We start from the raw sequence: 9,494 nt of genomic DNA on the forward strand, positions 1-9,494 counted from the left end.
TCAACCCAGAAAAATGCGTCTTCGGCATTCCAGCCGGAAAGCTCTTGGGCTTCATTGTATCCGGTAGAGGAATTGAAGCAAACCCAGCAAAGATCCGAGCTTTGTCACAATTGGATGTCCCAAATGACCTTAAACAAATACAAAAATTAACCGGATGCGTGGCGGCTTTAGGCCGCTTCATCTCCCGCTTGGGAGAAAAGGCACTACCCCTTTATCGCCTCCTTCGGCGCACCGAACACTTCGAGTGGACAGATGCCGCCACGGCCAGACTTGATGAAATAAAAGCCATATTGGCAACAAACCCAGTCCTGGCCGCACCAAACACGGGCGAACCAATGTTATTGTACATTGCAGCAACACATCAAGTTGTCAGCGCAGTGCTCGTTGTCGAGCGGGAAACGGATGGACACAAATTCCCCCTTCAAAGGCCGATCTACTACGTATCCACTGTCCTCACTCCATGCAAATCACAATACCCGCATTATCAAAAGATTGCATACGCGGTATTCATGGCATCCTGGAAGCTACGATAATACTTTCAAGAGTGTTCCATAACAGTAGCCTCGGAAGTACCACTCAATGATATTATCAACAACCGCGATGCAATGGGCCGGATTGCAAAATGGGCCATCGAGCTTCTCCCGTTCGATATAACCTATAAGCCACGGCGAGCTATTAAATCGCAAGTTTTGACCGACTTCGTCGCAGAATGGACGGAGGCCGAGCTCCCTAAAGAGTACGGCACATATTCAAACTGGATTATGCATTTCAATGGCTCCAAAATGTTGGCCGGACTGGGGGCTGGCATCGTCCTGACGTCCCCCACAGGAGACACAGTCCAATATGTGCTCCAGATCATGTACACGGATTCCAATAATGCAGCCGAATATGAGGCCCTCCTACATGGTCTCCGGATAGCCGTATCCATGGGTATCCAGCGCCTAGAGGTACGCGGGGATTCAAACCTCGCAATATCCCAAATAAATGGAGACTTCGACGCCAAGGACCCAAAAATGGCAGCTTACCGCAACGCCGTCCTAAAAATATCAGCTCGGTTCGAAGGGCTGGAGTTTCACCATATAGCCCGAGAAAACAATCAAGCAGCGGACGTCCTGGCACGCGTCGGTGCAAAACGCGATGCAGTCCCCCCAACATCTTTTTGGAAAGATTGTTCAAGCCATCCGTAGCATGGGAGGGGGAACCCGCAAATAACAGCCCGGACCCAGCCGCACCACTCGACGCCGAACAATCTGACACAATTGGAGGCTCTGCCAACGAAATTACACCTTCAGCCCACGTAATAATGGTGGTTATCGCCCCATGGAAAGAACCATTCCTAGCCTACCTTACTAGGCAGGAACTCCCGGAGGACCAAAACGAGGCCCGCTGCATAGTGCGGCGATCTAATGCCTATTGAGTCCATGAGGGAGAGCTTTATAAGAAAAGCACTACCGGAGTCCTTCAAAGGTGCATCTCCAAAGAGGAAGGGCGGAACCTTCTGGCTGAAATTCATGCCGGACTCGGCGGTCACCACGCCGCTGCTCGGTCCCTTGTTAGCAAGGCTTTCCGTACAGGCTTTTATTAGCCGACGGCCTGGGCAGATGCTCAGGACCTAGTCCAACAATGCGCTGGTTGCCAACTTTTTGCCAACCAAAGCCATATTCCACCCACTGCACTCCAAACTATACCCATCACCTGGCCTTTTGTGGTCTGGGGGTTTGACATGGTCGGACCCCTTAAAGGTGGGACCGATAGAAAAAATACTTACTGGTCATGGTGGATAAATTCACCAAATGGATAGAAGCCAAGCCTGTTAAAACGGCCGAATCCGGACCTGTGATAGACTTCACATCCAGGGTTGTACACCGTTATGGCGTCCCCCACAGCATCATAACCGATAATGGTACAAACTTTACTGCCGACGAGGTAAAACTCTGGTGCAAACATGGGCATCAAGCTCGATTATGCTTCTGTCTATCACCCACAAACCAACGGCCAGGTCGAACGTGCAAATGGTCTTATCATGAGCGGCATTAAACCCAGACTGGTGCAGTCCCTCAAGGAATCTAACACGCACTGGGTAGAGGAGCTCGACTCCGTGCTATGGGGGCTGCAGACCACGCCAAATCGCACCATCGGATACACACCATTTTTATGGTGTATGGCGCAGAGGCAGTTCTGCCCTGCGACATAATTCATGACTCACCTAGAGTGCGCATGTATGAAGAAAGAGAAGCCGAGCTCGATCGGCAGGACAACTTGGACGCCTTGGAGGAGGAGCGTGACGTGGCAAAAGCCCGTTCCGCATTTTATGAAAAGCAGGCCCGAAGATATCAAAGCAGAGAAGTACGGGCCAAAAATTACAATGTTGGCGAACTAGTTCTATGCCTGCCGGATAAGAAAAAGGACAAACTCAAGCCCAAGTGGGAAGCTCCATTCATAATCGACCAAGTCCTGACTGGTGGGGCATACCGCCTGCGAGATGCGTCGGACAACCGACTCGAGCCGAACCCGTGGAACGCCACCCGTCTCCGAAGATTCTATGCCTAGAGCCGGACTCTGTGTTCGTCTCCTTCCTCTGTCCATTTTTTGCATTTTTCTGTCTTACATTTCTCTCCTTCCCCTCTTTTCTTTTATAGCCCTTAAAGGCTCATCTAGTGTCGCGCCACTCGCGCTCATTAAACCTGGGGGCTTCTTTAACAGAAGCTTATTTATACGGGCTTCACGCCCAACACATGCATCAAACTTCCGCATGTACCTTTTTCTTCACCATTATATGCATCGATATGACTTAAGTTTTGGCCAAGCTGGGTTGCCTGGCTTCTGTGCTTACCCCTACGTTCCCGATTGTTCGGCTAGGCGGTAAAGGGAGCACCTCTGCGATTGTTACTGCCGGGTCAGCCGGAAGTGTACCTCGGACTGGGTGAAGCTGAAAGCTAGCGTTCTTAAGGGAATATTCGGTCGGTGAAATAAGAGATGATCTTTTTACTCATTTTATGCGCCCCTAGAGGCTTTTTTTTCTGCGTCTTTTCACGCCGTTCGGACATGCACTTTAGGGCATGCCTCCCAGCGAAAGGAACCCTTAACGGAACTATTCTCTCTGGAAGATGTTTCTTACTAACCATGTAATATAACATAACTAGTTGGGCACTTGTCTGATAAAGCACTAATGACCCCTATGCCTGGTCTCCACGCATACCCCGGTTCTTATATAACCGCTATGGTATTCGGACACACTCCGGACCGTCAGGTCCTGAGGTTGAAGCGAAAAGGTCGGCAACGACAAACGATCTACAATCCGGCTAGAAGGCATTACACATGTCAATTCAAAATTACACAGTCATTCTGACTGATTGTATTCCTCTTCTATACCATCTAACAGGCTGTCTAATTTACAGTCCTGCTGGGAATACTTCGCGGCCAACTCTACTTGGCCGTATACTAAGCTTACAGGGATCTCCTTCCCGTCAGGCCCCACTGGTCCGACCTCGGCCATGTGGTTTGGGCCAGACTTCGTAAAACGGGTCTTCACCATGGCCAGGCCTCCCTAGCGCCTTGTCGGCAGGCCGATATCTTCCACAACCGGAAGTGCCGCCGAGCTCCCTTCAGTTTCTCCGCAAGCTCTCCAAGGCCCTCGGGCACGGAGTGGGCAGGCCATAAGGCTTGGGCAATACCCCGCATCGCCTGCCGAATTCGCTCATGCAGTTGCAAGAGTTCGGGAAGAAGGTCACCCATAGAACCGGGCATCTCCTCTGCAGGACGACCTGTGAGCATACCTACAGACATTACTCTGTTAGTTGACTTCCTCGCCGAACTCTTTTTTCAAAGTTCACTCAAGCACTTACTAAAAATGCCGCGTCGAAGCCGCTGATTCTCCTTCGTGGAGTCCGACAGCTGGCCACGAACATCTTTAAGTTCGACGTCCTGCTTGGTGTTGGCATCCTGAAGATCATTCTTCTCTCGCCTCACCTTTGTCAACGTACTCTCACCGGCCTTTAGCCGGCGTAAGAGTTGTTGCTTGTCCGGATCGAGTCCGGCGCCATCTGCAATATGATTTGTTAGATTTGCACCCACACCGCACAATACTAATCTTTCGAAGTGTATCTTACCTGAGGGGATCTCTTTGGGCTCCCCTGCTACGACTAGTGCGGCCTCTAGTTGGGCCTTGCACTTTTCCAGATCCTGGGACAGTACGGTATTCTTATCTGAAAGAACCTGCATATTAAATGATCCTTAAATCAGTTTCTCTAACTGCTTCAAGTCTCGGGGGCTACTGGCATATATATATTTAACCAAAATTTTCTTACCCGTATGTCTTTTACATACTGCTCCGTGGCTCTGGCTAAACCATTTTGAGCGGCACGGAGGTACGCATCTCCTGAATTAAAGGCATCTAAAGCCTCTTTGGATAAACAAGCGTCGCGTAGAATTGTCCGGCGACGCCTGTGGTTCATGGCACTCTCCACTTCAGAATTTGTGGCAGACAGCCTGTCCGCATCCTCTGTCGGAGGAGCGTCCGGTGCGCGCCTTGTGCTTGCCTCCGCTTCCTGGCCAGACGTTGGAGCCTGGCTGGTGGAGGCGCGATTGGCAACCTCTCCGGATGTAGTCCGGCGAGGTCTCTTCGTTCTGAAGATAGCACGAACGTTAACATGCCCTGACAGAATAACTCCAGGGAAACAAAGGGTGCACTATACCTTTGCACCGGCATCTCAGTCCGGACTGCATTCCTTTTTGTCCCATGGGGCCCTGCGGCCCCTCGTTGGCTAGCCGCTGCAGGTTCGGCCTCCTGCCACGGAAATCTCCCCTGCAAAACACGGTTGTCGTCAGAAACACCGGAATACGTGAGAGTGGAATCTCTCTCAAGGGAATGAGAATCCAGCTTCTGTCACCTGGGAGGCCGGGATTAACCCTGGGTAATCAGCCCTGATGGCTACCAAGGTATTGTCCTTGCTTAGCTGATGGAACACCCCATCGATAAGCTCCACCGATATGTCCGGATCCTCTTCGAAGTCCGGATCGAGGGACCGTTCTGGGTCGTCGGGTTGTGGAGGGCGGCTGTTTATATCCTTTGCCTCCTGTCGCAGTTCCTGCACTGAAGTCATTAGACTACATATCTAACCGTGGGAGTATAAAACAAACGGGCAAGCGCAATTGTTCACTTACCCAACTTGGAGGATCGTACATAGTAAATCCGGCCTGCGGGTTGACGCGGAGGAATTCCTCCTTTTCTCCCTTGTACAAAGAGGATAAGATCTTTACTAGAGCGGCAGCTGAGGCCGGCCCCTTACGACCGTAACGGGTGGCGTCATCCTCCCCGTTGAAATCCCACATGGGGTGGCCTCTATATTGAAGCGGCTGCACCCCACGCATAATGCATGCGGCCATGACTCCAATCATGGTTAGTCCGGAATGAGCCAACAGTCTTATCCGGCCCATCTGGTAAAGGACATCTCTGTCGCTTTCTCTCTGAGAGCTCCACGGACGCCAGCTCAAGTGTTTCTTCAATGGAGAACTGTTGAACTCAGGGAGACCGATCCGGATAGGGCCCGGTAGCGGGACGTCATCTATGTAAAACCATTCTGAAGGCCAGTCCTCGGACGCCTTCTTTGGGGTTCCGGATAGGTATCCGGTCCCGGCATCGCGCCATACTTCGGCTCCGCCCACTTGGTATATGGACCCCTCTTGAGAACGGGGCACCAGGCAGAATAACCTCTTCCACAGCGCGAAATGAGCCTCAATGCCTAAAAATAGCTCGCAAAGGGCGACGAAACCCGCAATATGCAATACGGAGGCGGGCGTGAGATTTTGCAGCCGGAGGCCGTATAACTCCAGAAGCCCGCGGAGAAATGGATGAATTGGAAATCCCAGTCCCCTTATTAGATAGGGGACGAGGCACACCCGCTCTCCTTTAGAAGGATTGGGGGTGCTCTCCGCTTGTTTTCCGCCATTGTAGGTGGCGAGACCGGCTCGGACCGGGACCATGTATGCTTGAGGGAGAAATCCCTTGGCCTGAAGCGACACTAACTCGCTATGCGGGATGGTGCAACTCTCCCAGTCCCAGGAGCTGCGACGGCTGGTCATGTTGGAATGGACCTTTGCTGGAAGCGCTCCGATGATAACTCGCGGAAAGGAGAAGCTGTTGTTTGGACCTAAATCCCCATCCCGTTAAATAGGCGGCTTGTTTATACGGCTAGGGGTGTGGATGTAAAAACGCCCTGGGTTTCGCATTTGTTTGACACATGGAAGACGGCCATTATGGGGCGTGGAAGCCGAGGAGCACTACATTACAAAAATCGGACATTATTCCTATAGGTACACAAGATTTGGAGAAGAACCCGCCTTGCAATGCCGAACATTCTGCGCGCCGGACTCGTCGTCATTGAAGCCTGGTTCGGGGGCTACTGAGGGAGTCCTGGATTAGGGGGTGTTCGGGTAGACGGACTATACCTTCAGCCGGACTCCAGGACTATGAAGATACAAGATTGAAGACTTCGTCCCGTGTCCGGATGGGACTTTCCTTGGCGTGGAAGGCAAGCTTGGCGATGCGGATATTCAAGATCTCCTACCATTGTAACCGACTCTATGTAACCCTAACCCTATCCGGTGTCTATATAAACCGGAGGGTTGTAGTCCGTAGGCAATCGACTCCATATACAACAATCATACCACAGGCTAGCTTCTAGGGTTTAGCCTCCTTGATCTCGTGGTAGATCTACTCTTGTACTACCCATATCATCAATATTAATCAAGCAGGACGTAGGGTTTTACCTCCATCAAGAGGGCCCGAACCTGGGTAAAACATCGTGTTCCCTGCCTCCTGTTACCATCCGGCCTAGACGCACAGTTCGGGACCCACTACCCGAGATCCGCCGGTTTTGACACCGACAATCTGCATGCCGCCACCCAGGTGCCTGCCCAGCTGGTTGGGTCGGCAACTGCATGTGTATGGTGGTGGAGGTTTAGTCGGCGTGGGCCTGTTGGTGGCCCTGCGGATGTCCTTGGCAAGGGCCTTGCCGGGGCCCCGGCAAGGGTCTTGCCGAGGCGCCTGCTGTCATCCCCGACAAGGCGCTTGCCGGGGGTCTCGTGGTCTTCGCTGGCTGGTATCTCGCCAAAGGTCGTCGTCTTCTTAGTGCGTATCTGATTTTGAATGTCTTCACAAAGATCTGCATGCCACCATGGGGATGTCTCCCGAATCCTTGCCCCTTGGGGCAGTGGACTCAAGGGTAATTTGCTCTGTAGGCGTGGGGCGAGTCGCCGCGGCAAGGGTCTTGCTGGGGTTGCCAAAGCTGTCTCCCGGCAAGGATCTTGCCGGGGGAGTCCGCTTCGTCCCTTTTGTTCTTCGTGGTCTTGGCCTTGGCGTCGTCCTAGTTCCGTTGAGCTTCGGTCTTACCCTGGCTCACCTCCCTTGCCTTGCTTGGTGTGGTGGTGCCCGTGGCTCAGACTATCCGTGCACAGTTATAGGGGTACAAAAAAGTGTACCCCTCTTTTTGTACATGGACACACGGTCTCAATCACACTAGAGGTTGTCTTTGAATCTCCGAACAATTTCCGAAGTGAGGAGTTAATCTTCGACATCGTCCCCTTTCGCAGCGGCTATCACGCACTGCTCGGACGAACCGCATTTGCTTGATTCGATGCAGTACCACACTATGCTTATCTCAAGCACAAGATGCCTGGTCCATGCAGCATCATAACGGTGAATGGAAATATGGAACGCTCCCTCTGCACAGAAGAGCACACAGCTGCCTTAGTAGCAGAAGTACAGACCGGCCTTCTCAAGCAGAACCTTAATTCGGCTGCTGATCGCACGGACACCGTTAAGAGGGTCCGAACTACCCTGCAGCAGGACAACTCGGCTCGTCTAGAGCTCGACTAGCAATCTGGCCTCCATCTCAGTCTCGATCAAGTGGTGGCATTCATGCTGCGCGTACATAACTACACACTCAAAATTCCATGGGCATCGACGGAGGCATAGCTAGCTTGTGATCCACGGTATGGCTCAACCGACACCGGATACACACATACCTTCACTTTAATTCGTTTCCTTTTCAGGTTTCAATCCGGCAGGCCCCATCTGCTGGCCTGATCACCAGTTCTCTTGAAGGATAAACACACCAAGACGGCGAGAAACCAGACGTATGGGGGATTTTCAAGGTGGTTTCGTTAACAATCACTCTACCTGTTTTCCAGGACCCACATGCAGCTCTCCTTTGGTTTCTGGCAGGTTAAATAGCCTGTTGCTTATCGCATTACTGGTATCAATGCGCCTCAACATATTAATCAAATTACAATGAAAATAGTTCGCGGCCCGAGCTTTAGGGCCCTAGCTTATTATCTTGGCACCCTCTCTGTTTTCCTTTCTTTTTTTCTTTCTTTTTTCCCCTCCTGGTGGTAACCTTATCAGATAGCACCCATACACTTTGGTACGTTTCATATTTGCCAGGGGCTTCATAGCACCCCGTACTACGACAACAAAAGTCTGAACACTTTTTATAGTATACTAGTAAAAATGTCTGTGCGTTGCAACGGGATGATATCACAAACTCTAACCCAATATGCACGGCTCAAAATCCCCACATATTCAAATCATCCATTATGAGATGACACCTATTTTAAAAATGTAGTAGTTAGTTTGAAGTTATTCAGTTAGACACTGACTCGTTAATTCCTCTACAAAGAAATTCAAGATGAATCCTTCATCCCTTTGAATACTATATTGTTCTCCTTTTGTGATGCTTTTATTGGATACTGAACTTCAGAAACTCGCCCCATTTATCCATCTTCCTAACGTTTAAAACAGCCCATGCTTTGTAACGGGAAACAAAAATATTGATATATTTATGTTATTGTGACAAACACCAACATCTTGTTCATGTCCCTCTTCTTCATCGATCCAACGGCACCACACCAATAAATTACTTCTCTCTATATGGGACATGTCTCCATCTTAACCCTCGTAAGAATACTACTCATGCAACAATCATTAATTTTTAATATTTATAAAATTCAACGATGAAGCAATGAATGAATCCAGCCCATCAGATTATGTTCTGTAAACAAGGTCGGCAATCCTATTGACCCCGCATGACCTGTGCGATATGATCAGGTCGTCCTGCGGGCACATTGAGCACAGACGTTTGCTTTGTTTTTCTTGGTTGTGATGGTCTCCTTCCCACGGATATGAACGCGAGTCTCCACGTATGTATCTCTCCCAGTCAATTGCATATCTTTTTTATGCCTCTATCTCTCATGTTTCACTCACTTCTCATGTACCCTTCTCTTTCATGTGTCTCTCTCAAACTCTCAGATCTCTCTCTCTCCTCTAAAAAGCCTGGATGACCAAATAAAAAACTATGAACATTTTCAAAAAATCATTTGAGCCTTCCTTCTATTTTATTTAATTGCCTTTTCAAATTCCTTTTGAGCCTTTCAAAAACCCCATGCCTTTTTCTACTTCAAGGTAGACCTCCAAACTTTGCCGATATTTCTTCTAT

The sequence above is a fragment of the Triticum urartu genome, chromosome 1A (genome assembly GCF_056163025.1).
Source record: "Triticum urartu cultivar PI428250 chromosome 1A, HENAU_Tu73, whole genome shotgun sequence".
NCBI classification, from domain to species: Eukaryota; Viridiplantae; Streptophyta; class Magnoliopsida; order Poales; family Poaceae; genus Triticum; species Triticum urartu.